General features: G+C 44.6%; 1 protein-coding gene across 2 annotated transcripts in view; it reads left to right on the forward strand.

The window, feature by feature from the left end:
- Positions 1–24,789, forward strand: part of GNPAT (glyceronephosphate O-acyltransferase) — a 920,813-nt gene that overhangs the window by 626,143 nt on the left and 269,881 nt on the right. The gene's annotated exons all lie outside the window — the stretch shown is intronic.

The following is a 24,789-nucleotide window of genomic DNA, read 5'->3' on the forward strand; positions in this document are numbered from 1 at the left end:
CCTCTTTGGATCTCAAAGCTAGAAGTAAGCGTCCTATTCACCAAAACTTTTTGCCAATGCTCCCTGATAACATTGTCTAAGCGTATTAACAAATATTGGACCAAAGCCCATGACCTCCAATACTTCCCATCGGTAAGACCAACAGACCCTATCGAACGCCTTGGCGGCATCCAGAGTAACTACTGCCAAGGGTTCAGATCTTGCTACCGCCAAATTGATATTACCAATAAGGAGTTGTCTCTGTTCCTCAATAAAACGCCCACTGATGAACCCTTTATGATCAGAGCTAACCAACCCCGGGGCCAGTTTGGCCAATTTCCCTGCCAGAATACCCATGAAGATTTTGTAATCGGAATTTAGCAGAGAGATTGGTCGATAAGAATCAGCCCTCAAGGGGTCCTTGCCTGGCTTAAGTAATAATACAATGGTTGCCTCTCGCCAAGAGCTTGGTATAACTCCCAAAGGAATATAAATTGACTGAAACAGAGAGCCCATAGTTGGAGCTATCTCATCCTCAAGAAGTTTATATATTTCATTCAGGAGAGCATCCAGACCCGATGCTTTCTTATTTTTAGCACTTTAATTGCCTCCAACGAGATCGGGGCGTCCAAAAGGTCTCTACCCTCCTGTGTTAGGGCCGATAATGATTTAGAATTCAGCCAGGTCTGAATTTGATTTCTTGAGGGTTTCAAGTCCTCTTTATACAGATCTGTGAAGAGAGAGAGAAGACAGTTCTTTATGTCCTCTATATCTGTTGATTTATCTCCCCTATCATTGATGACTAACTCGCCTGTATCATTTTTAGTGCGATCCAATCTGGCCTTCCATGCTAACAGAGCACCGGCCTTCTCTCCATATTCAAAGTTCTCCATTTTTTTGTTAAACCATTGGGCCCTACATTTCTCATCAAGCTTGCCTCTGTAATCTGATCTGGCATTTGCGAGGTCCTCCTGTATCTTACCGACTCTGTCAATGGGGCCGCTCCCTGACAAGAGAAGATCTGCTTCTAACGTCTTAATTTCATCGTCCTTCGATTTTAACTCGCGGGATTCAATTTTATATTTTGAGGATATAAGACCATGTAACCTACCTCTAAGACTGGCCTTAAAGGCGTCCCATACAACTCCTATTGATGTTGAACCGATATTAAACTCAAAGAACTCCAAAGAGGAGACCTTGTTAGCCGAGATAATTTCAGGGTCTGATAGCATTCTCCTTTTGAGGGTCCATCTTGACTCAGCTACCTTCATTGATCTTTTGTATGAGACTAGGATAGGAGCGTGGTCTGAGAGATGACTAGGAAGAATAGAAATACCCGTTGTTTTAGTCAAAAAATCTCTGCTCATGAGTATGTAGTCAATCCTTGAGAAGTGGTGGTGTCTTTTACTATAAAATGTGAAACCTGCATCCTCTCTTCAACTCTCTCCAGACATCTACCAACCCTATATCTTGGATAAGATTTGTCATTACGCGCTGTATATGGGGTGCGCCTATGTAATGGCACTGATTTGACCTATCTTTGTTTGGGTCGAGGAGGACAATAAATTCCCCCCTATAATTATAGGGAGATTTTCTAAAATTAGCTTGGAGTAAAGTTTCGAGATATATGTTGCGTTATCAACGTTAGGTCCGTAAAAAGATACACAGACCAACTCCATATCTTCCAACACCAAATGTGCAATAACCCACCTCCCGGATTGGTCAGTCTGGAAGGATTTTATAGAACACACTGACCCCCGTTTTATTAGAATTGCAACACCTCGGGTATTTGATGTTTGACCCGAAAAACACAAAAGCTCTCAACCCAAAAGAAGCCCGAAAACAATTTTCGGGCTTCCTCAGAGGTCAAGTGAGTCTCTTGTAGAATACATATCCGATCCTCAGAGAGTTCTAAATACTTCATTACCAATCGCTGTCTTCTGGGGCACCTCATTCCATTAACATTCCAGGAAACAAAGCCTCTTTTCCTACCCGGAGTCTCTATTCCCGCCATATCATCTGAATTCTTTGCCCGAAAAGCAACTGTCCTAAAGCCAAAATCCTAACGTGAGATGAGTATTTTCCTATTTTTTTCCCCCTGCTCCCCACCTACGTGACCCCCACCCCACCCCTCCCCATCCAAATGTGCCCCCTGACTCCCATGAGGAACCCTCCCTTCCAAATCCGAAGCCTATTTAGTCTCGCCCACCTCAACCTCAAAAGAGCAAAATAAACGTATTTAAGAAAAAATGGATAAGCAACATTGACTACTGCTATAATAAGCATTTCTGGTCTTTCCTGGTATCTTGTAACTGCATTCTAACACACTGCCTTTATCAGTTCCCGGGCTTCCCACATCTACTTTCTTTTATTTCTGTTAGGAAATTATCGACCTCTTCGGTGGTACGAAACGGGTGCATTTTGTTATTAAACATAGCACGTATTTGAGCTGGTAAATTCAATTGGGCCTTAACCCCTAGTCCCTTTAATTCTTCAAGTCTGCTCCCTAGCTCCCATTGCCTGGTAGTTGTAGTATGAGATATGTCAGATCTTATGTGGAAAATTATCAATTCTTGCCCAGTGAGAGAAAATTATATAGAGCCTGCCTTAAGGCCTGCAGATAGTATTTGTTCTTTGACTGTGTAAGAGAGAAAGTTAACCAGAATCTTCCGGGGTTTAAGTTGACCTTGCCTCCTCCTGAATGGGTCCCGATGGACCCTTTGAATCTCTTGGGAAAGATTTATTTCTGGGGAGCCTTTTAGTACAGTACAATGATAAACCCCTTCAGATCGGTCCCTTCAATGGTCTCCGGGAGATTCAAAAACCTCAAGTTGTTCTTCCTAGAATGGTTTTCCAATCTTTCCACCTCCTCCTGCAATGTCTTATTCTGGGCTGCCAATTTTGCTATTCCTGAGGCGGCAGAACTTAATGTTTTCTTAATGACAGGAATCTCCGCCTCAATTTTATCTGTTCTTGTTACAACCTCCTCCAATCTCTGGGCCAACACCTCACAGGAAGATTTAATCGCCGTTTGGTTAGCTTCCAAGATGGAGAATCTGCTCGTAAGTTCAGCTTGGTTTGTCTCCGAGATCTTGAAACCCAATATCATTTCCCTCTTCATTCTCGATAGAAAATCTGATAAGTAATGCGAGGCCCTTACGGTATCCCCTGCCGCTCCAAAGTTTTCCAAATCTACTTCTGTTTCCCCCAAGCTCAGGGTCTGGGTCAGGCTCAAACTCAGGATCCGGTTCAGGATCGGTGGTGGCATTCATAACTGTTATATCCTGATTTAAAACCTCACCCAGATTTCCCTGAACCTCCTGAAGTTCCGCAGGAAGTATAATCTGATCCTGAACTTCTAGCGCCTTAAATCTGTTAGACAAAAGCACCTCTGGATGCGGCTGTGGGTCAGAAGAAGCTGGTATGAGATCTATCTGGCTCGTTCCATTCATAACTATGGGTTGCTTAATCCCCCTCTGTTTACATTTCTGAAACTGAGTCAGCAGGGGTGTTGAGTCTTTATCAGCATCTGAATTTCTGGTTTTTACCTTGGTTTTAGTTTTAACAGCCCCTTTTTCCTGCTCTTTTAAACTATTTGTTTTGGCTGTTTCACTTGGACTTATTGTGGAGGACATTATTTTTTGATAGGTTTTCAGCGAGGGTGTTATTCTGGTTTTTACAGCACCCGCCTTCTCCCCTTACTTTTCCCTCTGTTTTTTGGGATTTCCATTGACCTTTTTTCTCCTTCTTTTGTAATGTTCTGACTCTTCCGCTGACCCCTTATATTAGTTTCTCCAATAGGTGGGGATTTCCTTGGGGTCACTATGGGCAAAGTTGTATCTAGATTAGGGGCTAAGAGTGCTGCTTGTGTCCTGAGCGTGTACCGCCCTATTTTTAAAGGGAATGTACCTCCTCTGCCCTCTTCCACTGATATTAGTTCCTCGTTACTCCCTCTTTTCTCCTCCATATACTGCAGGGAACTACTACAGAGGAAGCTCAGCTCGTACTGCCCATGCGGCGAAACAACCGTCCCCTCAAACTCCTCTCCACAAAGATAACCAAGATTTACCTCTGACTAACCGACCCACTCCACATCCAGAGCCTTATTTGATCTTGGACTCGTTTTTCGATTCGAAGGAAAAGACTCACCGACCTCCAGTCCTGGTGGCAACACTAGCGACAGCCTTACTGCAGCTGAAATTGAGCTCCTGACTCTAAAATTGCCTGTTCCGAGCCAAAAACAGAAGCAGGCAGCGTCTCGGCGTTTCCAAAGCCGAGCTGCCTCCTCCCACCTCCACCTCCAGTCTCACACCGCGTCAGCTGCATCGGCCGTGTCCGTCGAGTCCGCCGAGCCCAGTGAATCAACTGCACCCACTGCGCTTTGTCGCATCGAAGGAGGCCCCCCTCACACCAGCCCGAAAAAACAGGAGAATAAATCCGCCGAAAAATCAACTCAGATCGAGCTGAAAACAGAAGCCGGCAGCGTCTCGGTGTTTCCAGAGCCGAGCTGCCTCCTCCCACCTCCTCCTCCAGTCACTCACCGCATCAGCTGTATCAGCCGTATCCGCCGAGCCTGTCGATCCCAGTGAATCAATTGCACTTACTACGGTTTTGCAGCATCAAAAGAGGCCCCCTCGCACCAAACCGAAAAAACAGGAAAACAAATCCGCCGAAATCAACTCAGCATCAATTCGCCATCCATAACTTCGCACAGAGAGGTGAGGGTGACTGTGGTCGTTTAGCTGGCGGCCACCATGTTCCTCAACCCACTGGGCTCCATCCTGACTAGGGTGATTAATGCAGCAGTGGACACAGTAATGTCAGCATCCTGGTCCACAGCCACAATTATCCCCATTTTTATAAAGGATAGTAAGGATATCCCACAATATTACCACCCGATTTCTCTCATTGATGTGTCAGCGAAGGTACTAGGGCGGGTGGTTTAAGTGGGCTGATGATTGGGCTGATGAGCATCATGTTATAACTGATATTCAATTTGGTTTTAGGCCAGGGAAATCTACCACCGACCAATGCCTCAACCTGTACCTTATTTCAGCCAAATACACAGTAGTCAGTCCAGGGACGATGTATTTGGCATTTATGGACCTAACTGCCGTCAATAGAGGGAAACTGTGGGCACTAATGGGCGGGCTTGACGTAGATCCCGGGCTTATTAACATCTTAAAAACTTTGCATTTGAATAGCACTGCCACGGTCAGATACAGTCAGGCCAGAAATAAAACAGAACCCTTTACGTGCTCTAGTGGTGTCAGACAGGGTTGCATATTAGCTCCCTTAGTGTTTACGGTATCCATAAATGGTCTTGATCGCGCACTAAGCGCTTTTCAGGCAGACACCCCAAGAATAGGTACCCGTAGAATTCCAGTTCTGCTTTACGCAGACGACGCAGTACTCCTTGCACGCACCCCCAAAGATCTGCAGATCCTAATAGATGGGTTTGTATCTTTTATGGAGAACCTGGATTTGTCTCCCATTTTGGCAAAATCTTCATGGAAGTGGGTAAAAAGCCAGGTAAATCCTATAATTATACAATTGGATCTCATTGTTTAGGTAAGGTACAGTCCTTTTCGTATCTGGGGATTTTATTTGATGGGCGTTTAAATGTTAAATATTTATTAGAAGAGATGTGCCGAACCATGGCCAAATGTAACAAATCAATAATGAACTTTGCACAAAGGCTAGGACGGTGGTCCCCAGAGCAGATCCTGAAACTGTACAGCTCCATGTGTTGCACCAAAGTGCTGTATGACAGTGAGGTGTGGGGATTTATTGAGGCGAATCAAATACAAATAGAGGAGAACAAGTATCTCAGGCGCCTGCTAAAAGTCCCTCTGAGCACGCCAGCCCACATTGTACACGAACAATTGGGTGCCCGTTACATTATGGATAGGTGGGCTGTCAACCCCCTAGTTTACTGGGTAAATATCTGGTTAAATGAGGAGGCTGCACTAAGCAGGCAGGTTATAGAAGAATGTCTCTCCCTGGACTATGGACTCAAAATTCCCTGGCTAAAATATGTGAAGGAGTCCTTTGTGAAAATTGGATGTGCAGACTTATTTGCTAACCCCTCGAAAATAAGCATGCATGATAAGGCACTGGTTAAGGACTGGTTCTTTAAGTATGCAATGATGCACAGGGAAATTTGCAAAAAACACAGTTGATGGACAGAATGTAGAACATTGTCATACATTCACCCCAGTACAAGGATCTGGGCCTAAATCCATCGTTTTTTTGCACTCCACACCACCCTGGGTTAGACACTGGCTATATGCAAATCAGCTCTGACCCTGTGCCTCATGGGAACAGTCCAGTCCGAACTACCAAGCCATGTCTTTCCCAGACCGGAATCAAGTGCAGGTCTCCTATAGGAAAGGCACTGGAGATCTCAGTGGCCGTCAGGGTTTTTGTCCCAAGCTCAGCCATGCATGCCACTACGGTAGTGTTGGTCCAGCCTCGTTTGGTCGCAGATGGACGCAAGCGGCCTTCTCTTGGCCTGGTTTTTGCCCAGGCACATCCTGCATGCGTCCTGCAGCGCAAGGATATGAGAGGGCTTATGAAGCACAATGAACGTAGGAGTCCCTCAATCTCTTGCTCAGGGCTCAATGGATTGTGGCCAATTGAGTCCCCACAAAACAGCACTGAGTAAGTGAACAGCCTTTCTAGGGGTCGTAGGTGGCTTTTCAATAGTGATCTTGAGCTTCAAAATTATGCAAGTGCCAATCAGACACATTTTGTGCTGTTTTGAGTCTATAATCTTCTATCCAAACCTTACTGTGCCCTGTGTGTTTTTCACCCAGGCTCATCACTGTAAAAGAATAGAGAAAGAAGGCAGCTAGTTATTGGAAGCTCATGATAGGGTGAGGGTGAGGCTGGGTAAGCTTCTGCACTATTCAGCCAGAGCAGCTGTGGTTAGGATGTCACCTGGATGGTATTTTAGCTGGACGGCCAGCATTTCTATGTTGGGGTCAGTTAAAGAAAAATTGGAAAAAATCAGCAAAATGTGATGTTTTTCACTTTGAAATACAAACCTAAAATAAACGAGACAAAGCCACTTTAAAAGTATTTTAGGGAAGATTACAGTAATTGTAAATGATCATTAATGCAAGTAGAAGAAGAATGACAGCTGAGAATGTGTATAGAGGATTTACATAAAATCATATAAAGTACTACCACCTGGATACTCTAGGATTTCAAACTTACAAATGCCCAGTTTTTTTCTCAGAGGATGGTAGCACCACTATTGATGCACAGAGAAATACGCCTGCCCTTTCAGTTTCAATTTAAAAGGATCATCAGCAAAAAAAGAGAATATGAAGATTTGTTTTTACATATATTGTTTTTTACCAATATATTTCAAAGATGTTAGTAATTTGAAGCAGCAGTGGTTACTAGACTAAATCAAACAAGCATTTGCAATGCAATAGGTCTCGCATTTGAGAGATTTCAAGCTATTGGCATTGTAAATGGCAATGCCTTTTATTTATACGTTTTGATAATTAACACATAAATAAACAGCATTGTCATGTACAATGCCAATAGCTCAAACTCTTGTAAATGCAAGACCTATGCAAAGAAGTGGTCGCCTTTGTCCTGGGCTGCTTAGAAGTGAAAGCGCGCATGACTCGCTGAATGTTGCAGGAAAGAATGTCATGCCTGCAGTAGGAGAAACTATTTTAAGAAAATAGTGCTTACATACTAAAATAGATTCACTGTGTAACAACCGAAGTAAAAGGGCCACTCCTCTTGGGAGGTTATGAATGAAGATAAGGCAGTACTAAGGAGGGACTAACAAGCCTATTAAGGAATCAGAAGCCAGCCTTTACGAAGGACAATGACAAAAGCCAATGACAAATATGGCCAGAGAGTGGGCAGGGCTTCTATTCCATACTCCAATACAGCATGGCTCGCAGAGCAGTGCATGCGCTGCCCAGGCTCGACCTCAAAAGAAATGTGATAAAAGCTGGGAAACTTGAGTGCTCTGCTTTTACTGTATCTGCAAGATGTGCAGATGCTGGCAATTGCCACTAGCCCACATTGGTCAAATTTGGATACAGTACATAACGTCAAAGCCTGTCTGTCTAACCCACTTTTTCCCACTGTGGATCCAGGAAGTTCAAATCAATGTAAGATTTTCAAGACATAGGCATATGTTGAAATAGCATAATATAAACTTTAAAAGAATTTGAGCCACTCAATAGTTATCATGAAAATATAGCACATGAAAGAAGATGGGAGGGCAGCAACAGAACACAAGCAAACCAAGACTGGTTTTCGGCCTGATTGAGTTTCTTCAGCTGGGTGTCGTTTGGTTCCTCTGGCATAGTGAGCACAGTACCCACATCTGGGTGGAAAATAGCCTTCACATTGCATGTATTACAACGCATTTGTTACAACGGCCGTGTTGTTACATCACATCACAGTGCAATTACAATGCAAGGTGTTACAACGACTTGCTCTAGGGGGCGCTCTAAACTAAGGAATAGTATAATTTACTATTCCAACACCTTCCCTACTGTTGCACACCCTGGAGTTGGAATAGTAAATTATGCTATTCCTAAATCCCGCGCGCACCCTAGAGCAAGTCGTTGTAATAACTTGCGTTGTAATGGTGCTGCAATAAACCAACGCGGTTGTTGTAACGACATTGTTGCAATTGCATGCGTTGTAAACTCATGCGATGTAACCAGCTATATTTATCTGGGCATACTCATGACCGCTTGAGCGTTACATAAAACACACAAATGGTGATGGGAGGAATGGTTTCAGAGAGTCTAATCAGTGGAAATGCCCGGCGTAGCATTCCAACCCATTATTCTTTTGCACACCATGCCACCTCACATTAGACCAAGCCATGTGCCAATCATTCTTGGTCCTGTTCCAATGGGAACAGCCCAGCCCCAAATTCCAAGGCAGGTCCTTGCTGAGCGGGAACACAAGCAACCCAAGACTCCTTTTAGCCTGATCCGGCCTCTTCAGTTGGGTGTAACGTGGTTCCAGTGGCACAGTGTGCATGGGACCCATGTCTGGAAGGACTCTTTGATATGCACTAATACCACAATCCTGGAGAAAAACGAATTCCCCGGGACCAGTGTGCTATTACCACATTAAGTTACCTGAGCACTGAAGATTACCCGTATGTGCCCTAGAGTTAGTCTATACTTTCCTGTGATAAGGCATTTTGCAAATCTTAAAACTGCAACTATTAACATTACTCAGAAGGGCCACCAGTAACACTGCAGGGTGCATGCATAAGTTATCCCAAAATCCTGGATCACATAATTGTGAATTTAGTGATGTACTATTGACAAATGCCTTCGCAAGTAAATACTGAGGGATACATACCTGTTGATTACAGAGTGTTTCTAACTAATCTGTTTCTGTAATAAAATGATGCAATATACCATCTTTAACATTAATAGCAGTAAAAAAAACTTAATACTGCAGTATCAGAGTTTTGTACTATAATTAAAAAATGTTCTGTGAAAAATGGAAATCACTATTGTTATGGAAGAAGTGGAGGCCACATTGTCTTTGTTTTTAGGACACTCATTAGTTAGGTCGCTATATATATATATATATATATATATATATATATATATATATATATATATATATATATATATATATATATATATATATATATATATATATATATATATATATATATATATATATATATATATATATATATATATATATATATATATATATATATATATATATATATATATATATATATATATATATATATATATATATATATATATATATATATATATATATATATATATATATATATATATATATATATATATATATATATATATATATATATATATATATATATATATATATATATATATATATATATATATATATATATATATATATATATATATATATCCTACTGGCGATAGCCAGTAGGTATATATAGTTAGAATTTTTTCTCTATGGGACTTTTGAAAATTCTATGTCTAATAACTTTGGCGTTTGTGGACGGAATCGGCTGAAATTTTCAGGAAAATGGCACATTTTGTTTCTGAGCAGCCCCTGAAAATTTGGGGGGGTTTCGTCAAGGGGGGGCCGAGAAAAAAGGGGGGGTCCCAAAACGCGTTTTTCCCATGTTAATTTCCATAGGGCGGTTGGACTCACTTTTAGCTCGAACGGCTGAATGGATTTGCACGAAACTTGGCAAAATTGTAGGGACTGTTAGCTCGATGTGCCTTTGCTAGGTCTCAATATATGTGCTCCAGTAGTTTTTGAGAAATTAACGTTCAAACCAAGATATATATCTGTAACAGCGCTCTGGGCAGCGATCCGGTCCGCTTACTTTTCGCTTATCGGAACTTTGCGCGCAGAAAGCTGATTGGCTCTCCGGTGTCTGTCAACATTCTAAACAGTCCGGAGCGGACGCCATCTTGTCTCTCGGTAGGATCGCGAGAGAAGAAGAGGTCGAAAACGAAAGGGGAATTTAATGAAAGGGGGCAAGGTATCCCCCTCTTGACCCCCTAGGAATGTTGTTGGGGTTATTAAAGGGTCCCGTGGGGAAAATAAAAAAAAAATGATTTTTCACGGTAGAAGCGTGGCCGCGAACTGGTAGCGAAACGGGAATTCGCCATTTTGTGCTTTGTTAATTAAATTACTAGTTATAAGTGGGTGCGGGAGACGTATCCTAATCCCCTATGTTTCCTGAGGGTGGCTGAGGAGGCTGATATATGTTGATACATCTCTTCCAGCGGCTGTGCGTGAGCTTTTTTTTTTTTTTGCTGCGTGACAGTCCGGAGCGGCCGCCATCTTGTCTCTCGGTAGGATCGAGAGAGAAGAAAAGGTGAAAAACTAAGGGGGAATTTATTGAAAGGGGGCAAGGTATCCCCCTCTTGACCCCCTAGGAATGTTGTTGGGGTTATTAAAGGGTCCCGTGGGAAAAAGAAAAAAAATATGACTTTTTAACGGTAGAAGCGCTTCACGGGCCGCGAACTGGGCCGCAAACTGGTAGCGAAACGGGAATTCGCCATTTTGTGCTTCGTTAATTAAATTACTAGGTATGAGGGGGTGCGGGAGACGTATCCTAATTCCCTATGTTTCCTGAGGGTGGCTGAGGAGGCTGATATATGTTGATACATCTCTTCCAGCGGCTGCGCCATCTTGCCTTTTTTCCAATGCCACAATTTTGTCGTGCACGGCAGCCATTTTAGATGCCAGGCTGGTCCCAGGCTATCACCTACCCCTGCGGATGTAGTTTATGGCCCCAGCTGTAGAGAATTCAGACATGCCAACTCTCCTGATTCAGGCGTGTGACTACTGATTTCAGTGCTAGTCTCCCGCCTCCCGATTTCTGCAAGCAAAAACCCGGGGGCATATTACGAACAGCTAGCGATAATTTTTGTCTCTAACTTGTTTAGAGACAAAAATTATCGCCGCACATCGGCGATTTTTATCGCAGATAAACCTTGCTATTATCGCAGAAAAGTCAGCGATATTCATGTATTATCGAGCAAATGCTCTTAGCCATGTTATCCACCTCCCATTGGATAACATGGCTAAGAACTGCTCAGGGCAGGTGTTAGATTTTGGAGAAATTCGCGCTTAGCGCGAATATCTCCAAAAGTTGGTAATAGGAGATAGCGATGTTAGCGACTGTTTCCAGTCGCTAACATCTTGGCACGCCCACTTTGCATGTCATTAGTGATAAGTATCACTGACATGCAAAGCGGGGCTCAAGATGGTCGCTATCTCCTTTTAGCTGTCACTAACTGGTGTTAGCGACAGCTTGGTAATAGGGAGATAATTTTATCTCCGCTTTCATGGCTTTTAAAGCCAAAAAAGCGGAGATAAACCCCCTTGATAATATGCCCCACGATTCCTTGGGGGTTTCAGCTGACAGGGCTTGGTATTGTGTTACATGGTAATTTTTCCAGGAAACGTCAGAGGGTCGATGCAGGGGTTCTAGAAGAGGTGATAAACCATTTAAGCCTCATGAACAAGCGCATGGTCTTTTAAAGATTTGTGAAGTACTCGGGGCGGCGGTGTGTGTGTGCCCTCTTTTAGGAGCGGGCGGGGGGGCACTGCCAGCAACTTGCCAGGTCAGGTAGTGTTCAACACGTGCATCACCCTTTCTCTGTCTGCTATTGCGCTCCATGCTTCGGAAAGGTAAGAAAAAGAACGTGCATTTGAGTTTGAAATGTCCGATCCTGCAGCAGCACACTTCCAAAGCCCACACATGACAATAACCCGATTCAAGGCCCCATTCACCCGTTTTTAAAAAAATAGATAACACTCCAACAAAGTAAGGTTATAAAACTTTATTAACTATTAACTATAACGAACGGAACAAAAACTAAAAACATTTAAACATTTTTCAACACAAAAAGCAACAATGGTTAGAAGCTGTCTTTTGTGCGAATAGTCCCAAGGCAGCACAACGTGCAGAGTTCTGGACGGCACCCAGGTGATGTCGCCTGGGTGCCGCACTGGTTTAGGGATCCTACAATGCTGCTCCGAAAATTGGCGTGGGGCGTCCCGGGTGGGGCGGGGGGAGGCCTCGTCAGTAGCGGTCTGTTGTGCGAATAGTCCCAAGGCAGCACAATGTGCAGAGTTCTGGACGGCACCCAGGTGATGTCGCCTGGGTGCCGCACTGGTTTAGGGATCCTACAATGCAGCACAGAAAAACAGCGTGGGGCGTCCCGGGTGGTGCGGGGGGAGGCCTCGTCAGTAGCGGTCTGTGTCCAGTGTCACATGGCTGACACAACATGTACGACAGGCACCCAGGTGATGTCCAGTAAACTGCCGCACTGGTTTTGGTATCCTACAATGCTGCTCCGAAAATTGGCGTGCGGCGGCCCGGGGGGGGGCGTGGGGGAGCCGGCGTGAACGGGCCTCCCCAGGTGGCGGCCATCTAGCTGAGTTGCGCTCGCTCTTGCGGCCACAGCGTCTCGCTCACCATGTTGTTGAGTTGCTCCCACTCTTGCAGTGCAGCGATAGGCGGCTGCCACATGGCTCTTAAAATGGCGGACGGCTCCTCGGTTTTGGGCCTGGTCCACTGAAATGGCCCTGGGACACTTTGGAACTCGGACGCTTGCCTGCTAGGGCTTGGGCTCCATTCTCGAAAAGCGTCCCCTCAGCCGTGAAGATTGTATAAAAGTCTTGGGGGCCCCCGACTCCCGCAGGCTTCCGGTGGGGAGCGGCTGCCATGATTGCTCGCGGAATGACCACGACGGAGCCACGAGATGGTGGTGCTCTCATGCTGACGCCAGCTTCAGTCTGAATGATCCAGAAACAAGGTGGGGCTTTCATCGTTTGGGAAAAAAAAATGTTCTAAACCAATGAAAAGTGTTATTTTTAGGTCATATGACCAAGCCTTCCATCTTTAGGAAACCAAAAGTAAAATGAACCAATGAAAAGTTTTATAAACAAGTCACATGACCTGTTATGCGGCATAGGGCTACAAAAACCGTAGAAAATCCGTTGGCACGTGAGGCGGCATCAGTAGCGGACCGATGTGCGAATAGGCCGAAGGCAGCACAACGCGCCGAGATCCGGATGGCACCGAGGTGGTGTCCAGCAAATTGCCGCACTGGTGTGGCCATCCTACAATGCTGCGCCGAAAGACGGCGTGTCCAGCTGAGTTGCGGTCACTGTTGCGGTACAGTGATTCGAACGCGCCGAGATCCGGATGGCACCGAGGTGGTGTCTAGCAAATTGCCGCACTGGTGTGGCCATCCTACAATGCTGCGCCGAAAGATGGCGTGTCCAGCTGAGTTGCGGTCACTCTTGCGGTACAGTGACTCGAACGTGCCGAGATCCGGATGGCACCGAGGTGGTGTCCAGCAAATTGCCTTACTGGTGTGGCCATCCTACAATGCTGCGCCGAAAGACGGCGTGTTCAGCTGAGTTCCGGTCACTCTTCCGGCACAGTGACTCGAACGCGCCGAGATCCGGATGGCACCGAGGTGGTGTCCAGCAAGTGGCCGCACTGGTGTGGCCATCCTACAATGCTGCGCCGAAAGTCGGCGTGGGGTGCCCCGTTGGCTTATGAGGTGATGTCAGTAGTGGACTGATGTGTGAATAGGTCGGAACCAGCACAAGGCGCCAAGATCCGAATGGCAAGTCCTGGATGTTGAGTGCCTCAGTTGAGATTTCTGAGCAGTGCTTGTAGGACTGTCTGAAGCTTATTTGCACCTGCTGCAGCTTCACTATTGCCCTGGTGTGGCCAAAGGTGGCACATGACATAGGCGGCCGGCTCCCGAGGTCCGGCGGAACTTTTTGCCTTTTCCTTTCTGCTTCTTTTCCTACAATCCATTTCATCTGAAGACACGACCAGGTCCCTGAATGTGTGCAGGGGGACGCTATTGATTGAATGAAAATGGCGGCTTGACACAAAGCTGACTCAAGCGTTACTGTTGATGCTATACAGACAAAAATTGGTTTTCAGTTTGTACATTCTTCAGGATTTTTTTTTCCATCCAAGTCTGATTGAGAGTTTGTAGAAAAATGGCTTCAGATTTTCCACATACTACTCTTCAACATTCTTCCTAAATGTAACAATGTGAAACTCACTAGGACAATGGCTGTTTCTGTTTCCTTTCAAAATGCTGCCAGCAATATTTTCTGAATGGAAGACATCATCTTGTAGCATAAAGGGACGAAAGGGGTTCTGGTCTGGCCGATGGTTGGTGGAGACATTTTGACTATATCTTGGACCTGCCCGGCCTCGCCCAAAATGGCGCCGGTATAAATGGGACTCGTAACTCCTTGCCCGCAAATGTATATCTAGAAAATGTTATTGTAAGTGGCCGTGTCGTATTTTAATTACAAAATGTACGTCCACCGATTCCGCAACTGTTAGACACCTTTGTTCTTGCAACCTAATGGCCCGCTCGTTACGTTCTTCTACAGTGTAAATGTCTCCTCATCATATACGATTTCAGTTTGCTCCGTGGCCGGCCCACGTGGTTATAGGCCCGTATTTGTATACTGACATTTTCACAATAAAGGTTTTTAAAACAAAACACGATAGTAGTATTTACATTGGTAAAGTTTTTACTTTTAGTCACTGTTTTCGAATCAGTAAAGGCAAGTGAAATAAAGCAGTCCAATTACATGACGGATAAAAGGTATAATATGTAGGAACGCAGTAAAGATAAATGCTTAATAGCAGTTGTGTTTTTCATGTCTGCAATATAAAGTGATCGATAAGAATCTGATAATCAGGCGTATCGGCGACTAAGATAGCAGGCCGAATCTCTTTTACTCAACGGCTCCGTCATGGAAGGAAGAAACGTCCTTTTTCTCGAAAAAGGAATATATTTTACTTGCAAGACAGTTGTAGATTTTCCGGGAAAGTACATTAGCCTGGAATATTATAACATATGTTTGAAAAAAAAATATTGTTCGAAAACAATAAAAAGCGTAATTTTTAGGTCATATGACCAAGCTTTTCATCATTAAATTAACAAAAGTAAAATGAACCAATGAAAAGTTTTATTAACAAGTCACATGTCCTGTTATGCTTACGTTGCGCGCTGCGCGCCGCGCCGCGGATCACTTCCGGGTGCGGTAACGCGGCGTGTCATATAACGCATTACGCGACAACGTAGGTCAAGAATATAGTCAAAATGTCTCCACCAACCAGCGTTCGGAACACAACTCCTTTCAGCAGTCCAAAAAGTTCTGTTAAATGACAACAGAGGGGACAGGCAACAAGAACCATCAGTCAAAGAGGGGAGGGCAAGTTCTTCTCTTCCGGGTCATGTTGGGGCGCTACCGGAACTGATCGAATTGGTAGTCTACAGTGTTTCTGGATGTTTCAGACTAAAGCTGGCGTCAGCATGAGATCACTACCATCTCGTAGCTCCGTCGTGGCCATTCCACGAGCAATCATGGCAGCCGCTCCCCACCAGAAGCCTGCGGGAGTCGGAGGCCCCCAAGACTTTTGTAGAATCTTCACGGCTGAGGGGACGCTTTTCGAGAATGGGACCCAAGCCCTATCAGGGAAGCGTCCGAGTTCAAAGGTGTCCCAGGGCCATTTTAGTGGACCAGGCCCAAAACCGAAGAGCCGGCCGCCATTTTGAGAGTCCTGTGGCAGTCGCCTATCGCTGCACCGCAAGAGTGGGCGCAATTCAGCTGGATGGTGGGCAAGACGCTGTAGCCGCAAGAGTGGGCGCAACTCAGCTGGATGGGACAAGGTTCAGAATTGAAGAGTCATCAAAAGGCAAAAAGTTCCGCCGGATCCCGGGAGCCGGCCGCCTATGTCGGGGGCGATCTCAGGCTACACCAGTGCTATAAGACTTGGGGAGGGTGTCGGAGCCAAGCGTCTTCTCCGAGTCCATGGCCATCACACCGCCCCTCAGGGGCCTCCGTCAAGCTGTTTAGGAAGGTAACATATCACATTGTTTTCTAATGCAGTCAGGTCCACAAACGACACTCACTTACTTTGAGAATAGTGAAGCTGCAGTAGGTGGAAATAAGCTTCAGACAGTGTTACAAGCGCTGCTCAGAACTCTTAACTATGGCACCCAACATCCAGAACTTATGCTATTTGAGAATGGCAGTGACATCGAAGCATCTCAGGGACCAAAACCATTAACGTACTTTCACGTATGAAAATCTTACTTGGGGAGGGGGCAGGAGCAAAGCGCCCCCTCCCAGTCAGCGCCACCACACAGTATGTTGAAAATTTGAAGCCATCGTTCTACAAAGTCAACCAAACTTGGATTAAAAATCTAGAAAAATGTACAAACTGAAAACCAGTTTTGGTCTGCATAGCATCAGTAGCAACGCTTGAGTCAGCTTTGTGTCAAGCCGCAAATTTGATTCAACTAAGCACAGACATTCAAAAAGGCTCAAATTCAGAACTCTAAACTATGGCACCCAACATCCAGGAGCTTGCCATCCGGATCTTGGAGCCTTGTGCTGCTTTCGATTTATTCACACATCGGTCCACTACTGACATCATCTTATAAACCAACGTTATGTAAATAGTTTTTTAATAAAATGTTTTACCCTGTTTCTTTGCTGGTGTGTTGTCTATATTTTTCATATTTGCATACGGTTTGTCGTTATTTTGTGCGGGATGGGTGATGGAGCCGAGCTGTCTTGCAGCCCTCATGGTGTGGAGCTCAGTTCATCTCACTATTTTCGTATTTCTCATGAAGGGTTGTTCCTAATATTTCTATTTTAGCGAGGTCAAAAAGAGATCCAATTAGTGGCCTACTGATTTTGCTCGATTACTTTTATTTTTTTTACACGATTTTTCACTATCTGCAAAGACTAAACAGAGTATTGCGACTTTGTGCTTGTTTGTAAATAGAGAATGATCCAAAGAGAACCAATTCTAAAACAGTAAATGCTTGGACAACAATCAATCAAATGGAGAGACAAGCAGCCACGACGGATTACAACGGGGGTAAAGGCCTGCGTTAACTACCCTTCAGTATCTGCAAAGAGAGAGTACTACTATGACAAAAGAGGGGAGGGGGGGGGGGGTGCAGCGTTCAAAGCACATCAGCGTGCATAAATACGAAAATGTTTTTATTTATCACGTACTTGACATTTTTAAGCTTTTCATATTTGCTATTAAAAAACCAATGAAATTCACAGAAAAAACCATAGGTTATAGTGGATATATAGTTAGGAATTTGCATTTACAAAACCTTGAAAATTCAATGAAAAAACCATTGGTTTTAGGCCATATATAGTTAGGGATTTGCATTTACAAAACCTTATTTTACTCGCATAAAACCATTGAAATTCCATATATAGTTATAAGCGCTAACTATATATTGCGCACCCGCAATCCACTGCTGATGATGTCACATATTACATCATTCATGACATGGTTAGTGACATCACTGATGACATCACTGATGACATCTCAAATGACATCACTGATGACATCACTGAAAACATCTCATTTGACATGACTGATAACATCACTGATGATATCATTCATGTGATAATACGATGAACCTCTTCAGACTCTAATATAACCTTAGATACAATCAGTGTAAACAGACACTCATAGACTGTTACTCATCCATGGAGTTACTCACACACCTAGTCAGTCATGCAAAGAATCAATCACACCTCCATTTCCTCAAATATACAGTTATACAAACTTTACTTATTCAAACATATACTAACACATATTTACTCTCTTATACAATCCCTGATACAAGTTCACAATGATCCATACAGCCACTCACACATTCACTGGCTCTTATGCACAGTTATTTATATATGTCAACTCTCACATGTACTGTGTTTTACATATGTACTTACTTTGACATGTAGCACTGAGATATCCATTCACTCACCAATACACTCATGCACACAGTCAACCGCCCATACAGCTGTTTCCACATGCACTTTTGAACCCATACATCTAGTGAATCAACTGCTCACACATCTATGCACAGAGTCATACACCTCCCAGCCACCCACACACACACTCAGTCTCCCATACAAATACTTGGGCAACCAATCAATAACCCATATAGTTACTCATATAGCTCCTGATCAACACATGCAGCAGTTTACAGAACAACAGACATAATGATGCACAAATTAAGACAGTTTAGTCACTAACCCATGCACTCAGTGAGACACATTTAATCACTCACTCATACAGTCAGTCATGCACCTACTAAATCCTTCATCCAGACACTTATACATCCACTCATTCTTCAATATGTAAGACATTTGTTTACTTTACAGAAACAAACAGTCACTGGATGTTGTCATCAGTGATGTCATCAGTGATGTCATTTGAGATGTCATCAGTGATGTCATCAGTGATGTCACTAACCATGTCATGAATGATGTAATATGTGACATCATCAGCAGTGGATTGCGGGTGCGCAATATATAGTTAGCGCTTATAACTATATATGGAATTTCAATGGTTTTATGCGAGTAAAATAAGGTTTTGTAAATGCAAATCCCTAACTATATATGGCCTAAAACCAATGGTTTTTTCATTGAATTTTCAAGGTTTTGTAAATGCAAATTCCTAACTATATATCCACTATAACCTATGGTTTTTTCTGTGAATATATATATATATACAGCTCATATTATATTTTGTAGGAAGTCTTTAGCTCCACAATGTGATGTATGTTATGCTAAAAGCAGATGCTATAGTGGAGAGGATGAACCCGCCATCTGCAAATTTACAAAGGCTGAAGGAAAGCCTAATGCAATGTTCCCTTGGGATGGTGCAATAAATGTGATGTATATTTCTTTACAGAGAGTCTCAAGTGTGGTTGTTTGCCAGGACATAATGCACCCTAAAGCTCTACATCTAAAAGATACACTCTATCTATCTCCTTCACTCTATCTTACCTTTGCCTCAAATTGTAAAGCGCTCTGATATCCTCCGGGATCAAGTTCGCGCTATATAAAACTTTATAAATAAATAAAATAAATAAGCATCAGCCTGGATAGCTTGACTCCAGTGGTGTGGAGAGCCTGGGACTCACGTCTGAGTATACCCAGCACACTCGGGGTGAAAATTGCAAAAAACACAGTTGATGGACAGAATGTAGAACAATGTCATACATTCACCCCAGTACAAGGATCTGGGCCTAAATCCATCGTTTCTTTGCACTCCACACCACCCTGGGTTAGACACTGGCTATATGCAAATCAACTTTGACCCTGTGCCTCATGGGAACAGTCCAGTCCGAACTACCAAGCCATGTCTTTCCCAGACCGGAATCAAGCATCCAAGGACCGGTTTCTGGCTGGACTGTTCCCATGAGGCACAGGGTCAGACTGATTTGTATATGGCCATGTCTGAACTGGGGTGGGGTGGAGTGCTAAAAAACGATGGATTTAGGCCCAGATCTCTGTACTGGGGTGAATGTATGACATTGTTCTGCATTCTGTCCATCAACTGTGGTTTTTGCATTTGTCACCCTGAGTGGGATGGGTATGGTCAGACGTGAGTCCCATGCTCTCCACACCACTGGATTCAAGCAAGCCGGGCTGAAGACGGCTGGAATGCCAGAAACCGGTCCTCGGAAGCATGTTTTCGGTCCAGGGAAGGCATGACTTGGCAGTTCGGGCTGGACTGTTCCCATGAGGCATAGGGTCAGACTGATTTGTATATGGCCATGTCTGAACTGGGGTGGGGTGGAGTGCTAAAAAACGATGGATTTAGGCCCAGATCTCTGTACTGGGGTGAATGTATGACATTGTTCTGCATTCTGTCCATCAACTGTGGTTTTTGCAATGATGCACAGGGAAGACAGAGAGATATTCAAACCCTTGGTGAGAGAACACTTAGTAGCCAGGTCCAAGGAGGGCATTGAACCAGATCTGTCCTGTATAAGTAGTGCCCATGATAGATTTTTGATGACTACGTTCAGGCTAAATCTTTTGCATCACGTTTTAGCAGAGCCGGCAGGGTTTACGCCACACCCAGAGATGAAGGGTCCCTGTGGCTGCGACCACCGGTCTCCACAGGACACCCTTCACTTCGTTTTATTCTTCCCATTTTATCTTCATCCCAGAAGACTTTTTCTGAAGGGGTATTTAAAAAAAACAGATTTAAACAAGCACAGGTGGCACTTTTATTTTAAAAATTGGACCCAGATGCTTTTACACTTTTCTGTATTACTAATTTTTAAAGGACTGCATTTAGATTAGGGACCACAAGGGGTAGTGTCAACTAAGCCTTTAGATGGGGTGGACTGATGAAAGACATGTTATTTGTGATGTTTTTTTATCTATATACTTAAATTTTACCATGTAGATTTTAGATTGATGAATTGTTTCTTTGCTTTTTTTTTAAACCAAGTTTGTACAGTAACCTCTATTGATAAACTGTCACTTTTATGATATTTTTTATATGCCGAATAAAGAAGTGATAATAATAATAACTAAGACCCAGAATAAGGATTCTATCTTAATCCAAGCCACTTTAGGATTTAGGCCATATCAGGCATCTGTGACTAGCACATGGGAGAGGGTGCTCAATTCAGGCTTCGGTATATTAGATGGCAGCTATGTTTTCCTCTTGAGCACTATGAATCATCTTCCATCCTTCTTTGCCCAGGCGAAGAACTTTCCCCACAGAGTTTGTTGCAATTTGTGTTGTTTGTAAATGTTATTCATGTTTTGCGAGACACTTTTTAATCCCAGTATTGAGGGATTAGGAGCAGACTAGATGTAGGCCAGCTCTATTGTATTTGCAAACACTGACCTCATCATTGATTTGTTTTAGTATTTGCCCATTTCTTAAAAGCGCTCTGTGTGTTAGGACATATATGGTCCTTTGAACTAAAGATATAATGGGGCCAACATTTTTTTTTTTCAGAACAAATTTATTATTTTGCTGACGAATTACGTATGGGACACTGTCCCTCAACACATCGAAGGACCAGTGAGCAAATAATGAGTCATCACATATATTCAGTTCAATCAACATTTGGTATTGAAATGGCCCTCCCAACTCCCTACCCTCCCTCCAGGGTCCCACCCTTACCCCCACACAGTGTCTACATAGTCCCAAGGCACAGGTTAACGAATCACAACAGTGCGTGCTCCTTTTCACCCATGGTCAACCAGTAAATGTTCTGCTCCAACGTCTTGTGGCGCTGGTGGCTCCAGCCACAGCCCTCTATAGCCCGCCCATCGCTTCCATATCTTAAAATGCTTCCGGGAGCAGCCCCTGGCCTCAAACACTGGACGCTCCAGCCCCATACAAAAGTCTAATCCCCTCCTCCACACTTCCAGCAAGGGGGCCCTGGGGTCCTTCCAGGCCCGAGCTATATCACGTTTGGCCACTACAAGGCCCAAGACTAGTAGATGACGTTTATATATGTTGCCTCCAACCTGTTCCATGATATGCAAAAGGCCTAGCTGCGGCGATCGGGGGAGGTCCCAGCCCAACACCTCAGACAAACAATCCCAGACACCCATCCAAAACATCGACAGCTTCTCGCACGACCATACAGTGTGAAGAAATGTACCCACCGCCCGTTCGCACCTCAAACACTCAGGGGAAGCAATCAAACCAGCCTTCCACAGTCGGTCTCTGGTATAATAGGCCCTATGCAAGTATTTAAATTGAATGAAATATAATCGCATTGCTATCGCCGCACCCCTCGGGGCCTCCAGGGCCTCCCTCCAGTCCTCCTCCTCGAAAGCCCCAACATATCCCTCCCACACAGAGCGCAATTTATCAAGGGAAGAGGAGCAGTGCGTGACCAGGGTCTGATACATGTTAAAAATTTTCTTTTCCTCCAATTCCCCCTTAAACACCTTAGCCTCAAGGGGGCTAAATTCAGGCAATGACTCCAAGCCTACAAGTGGAGGGGGATAAGGCATGTCGCAGCTGCAGGTATCTGAAAAATTGGGTTCTAGGCATAGCATATTCTTCACTCAATGCTTGGAACGACTTGAGGGTTGTGCCTTTCATGACGTGCCCCAGCGTCGAAATGCCGATGGCGTCCCAGCCCCGAAACCCCTGCAGGGACTCCAGTGCCGATAGTTGCCCGTTCTGCCACAGCGGAGTCTCTCTCGTTAACTTGTTCCACCACCCCATGCGGCGCAGAGCTCCACGCCACACTCGGAAGATCACCTGGGTAACCACGGGAAGCCTCTTCCTGACCGTCGCCGAGTCAGGATGGTATGTAGCGTATCCGGATCCATCATGTATCGCTCGAGGGCATATGCCGGATCATTCCGGTCCCCATACCACCATTCATTTAGCACCAGGAGATGAGACGCTTGGTAGTATGACAAAATGTCCGAGGTGGCCAGGCCCCCACAGTACGTGGATAGGAAGCAAGTGCGAAGAGCCACTCTCGCCACTCCTCCGGCCCAAAGAAACTGACTCAGCGCCGAGTTCACTTGGCGAAACCGCTGCGGTGCTATGGGATACGGTTGATTTTGCAGCTGGTAGAGGAGGCGCGGGAGGGCCACCATTTTAAATATTGCCGAGCGGCCATAAATATTCAGGGGCATTCTGGACCAAGTTTTCATGTCCGATCGCACTCGGTCCCAGACGGGCACTACGTTGCGTGCCCAAGCTACACCCGAAACATCAGTCAGAAAGACGCCTAGGTATTTAATTCCGCCAGCCGCCTCCTGTAACATGGACGCCCAGGGTCCCTGCCTCTCACCTCCCCCCAGCACCCACAGCGTGGATTTCCGCACGTTTAAGTGTAAGCCTGATACCTCCCAGAATACACGCATTATCTCCAGGACTCTAGGCCCAGACCTATTTATGTCCGTAAGAAAGAAGAGGACATCGTCGGCGTAGAGTGCAATGCGATCGGACGGACCCATCTCCCACTCGAGTCCCCGCAACTGTGCATCCATCCGCACCCACGCCGCTAGCGGCTCCATGGCCAATGCAAATAGATAGGGTGAGAGAGGGCAGCCCTGCCTGGTGCCCCGTCCGATAGAGAAGGGGTCTGACACCACTCCCGCCACTCTCACAGACGCCGTCAGGTCCGTGTATAGCAGCCGTAGGTATGAGAGAAAGCGAGGCCCAAGATTGAGGCGGGACAGAAGCGCCTGGAGATACACCCAGCTTAGGGAGTTAAATGCTCTATCTATGTCGGCCAATAGGAGCGCCGCCGGAATCCCAGCAGCCCGGGCTGCCTCCACCACCACCTGTGCGCGGCGAATATTGTCTCGTCGCCCTATGGGGCATAAACCCTGCCTGATCGGGGTGAACTAAATCTGTGATATAGGGAAGGAGGCGATTGGCCAGGGCCTTCGCTAAGATTTTCGCTTCAAAATTTAAAAGGGAAATCGGCCTGTATGATGAGTGATGTTCGGGGGGTCTCCCGGGCTTACAGAAGACAACAATTTCGGCATGTTGCCAGTCCGCCGGGAGGCGACCTCGCTCCCTGGCCGCTTCCAATGCCATTCTATACCGCACCTCCAATTGGAGATGAAAGGTCTTCATAAATTCACACGGGAACCCGTTCGGTCCAGGGGCCTTTGGGGCCAACATTTTAATGTGATGTTTTTATTGTTTTATTATTATGTATGATTATTATGTATCTGCTTTTATTATCATATTTAATTATCAAATAAAGCCATTGATTGATTAAGTGTTTCAACAGTTTCTGAATAGCAGTGGTAATGTTTTTTTAGAATGAGTTAACATCATTTAGCTCCTGATTTCTGATGGAAAGCCAATTCATCATGACTCTGAGAATACCCACCCTATCTTGCCCTTGTGAAGAGTGTAGTTTTTGCTTGTAATTGCTTTGCTGATTGGTGGTTTCTTAAAGGCAACAGTGCCCTGTGTTTTGTCGGCTCTTGCAGAAACACAATACTTTGACATTGAGTCTGTTTGCAATAGGCAGCAAGCAAAGAGCCACCCAAAAGTGGTTGGGGGTGCTAGGTTTGTTAGCTGCTGATAGATGATTCTGGCGGCAAAGCTATGAACTATGTATGTATCTCCTAAGAAGACCAAATTCTAGTGATAATGCTTCAGTGTAGAGATGGTCCAAATAATTGTTTTCCTTTTCTCGAAAGGAAGAATTTGATCTGTGTCTTTGGCCTTTGCAAGTTGGTAGTATGCACTTTTTCAATAGAATCCCATTTGGGGCCTGAAAGAGATGCTCTTACCTTCAATAACTAATGTGTTTCAAAGTCCAATCCAAAGGAAGATATAGGTTTATTTGAAGGTGAAAAGAAGAATTTTTGTTTGAAACCATTGAAAGGCAGATCATTTGCTTTAATCCGTGCTTGCACTTGCTCAATGCAGGTAGGTTTTCATCTGATCCATTAGGGAATAACTTAATTTGATGGGAATGTACATTT

Source organism: Lissotriton vulgaris, chromosome 6, assembly GCF_964263255.1.
Source record: "Lissotriton vulgaris chromosome 6, aLisVul1.2, whole genome shotgun sequence".
NCBI classification, from domain to species: domain Eukaryota; kingdom Metazoa; phylum Chordata; class Amphibia; order Caudata; family Salamandridae; genus Lissotriton; species Lissotriton vulgaris.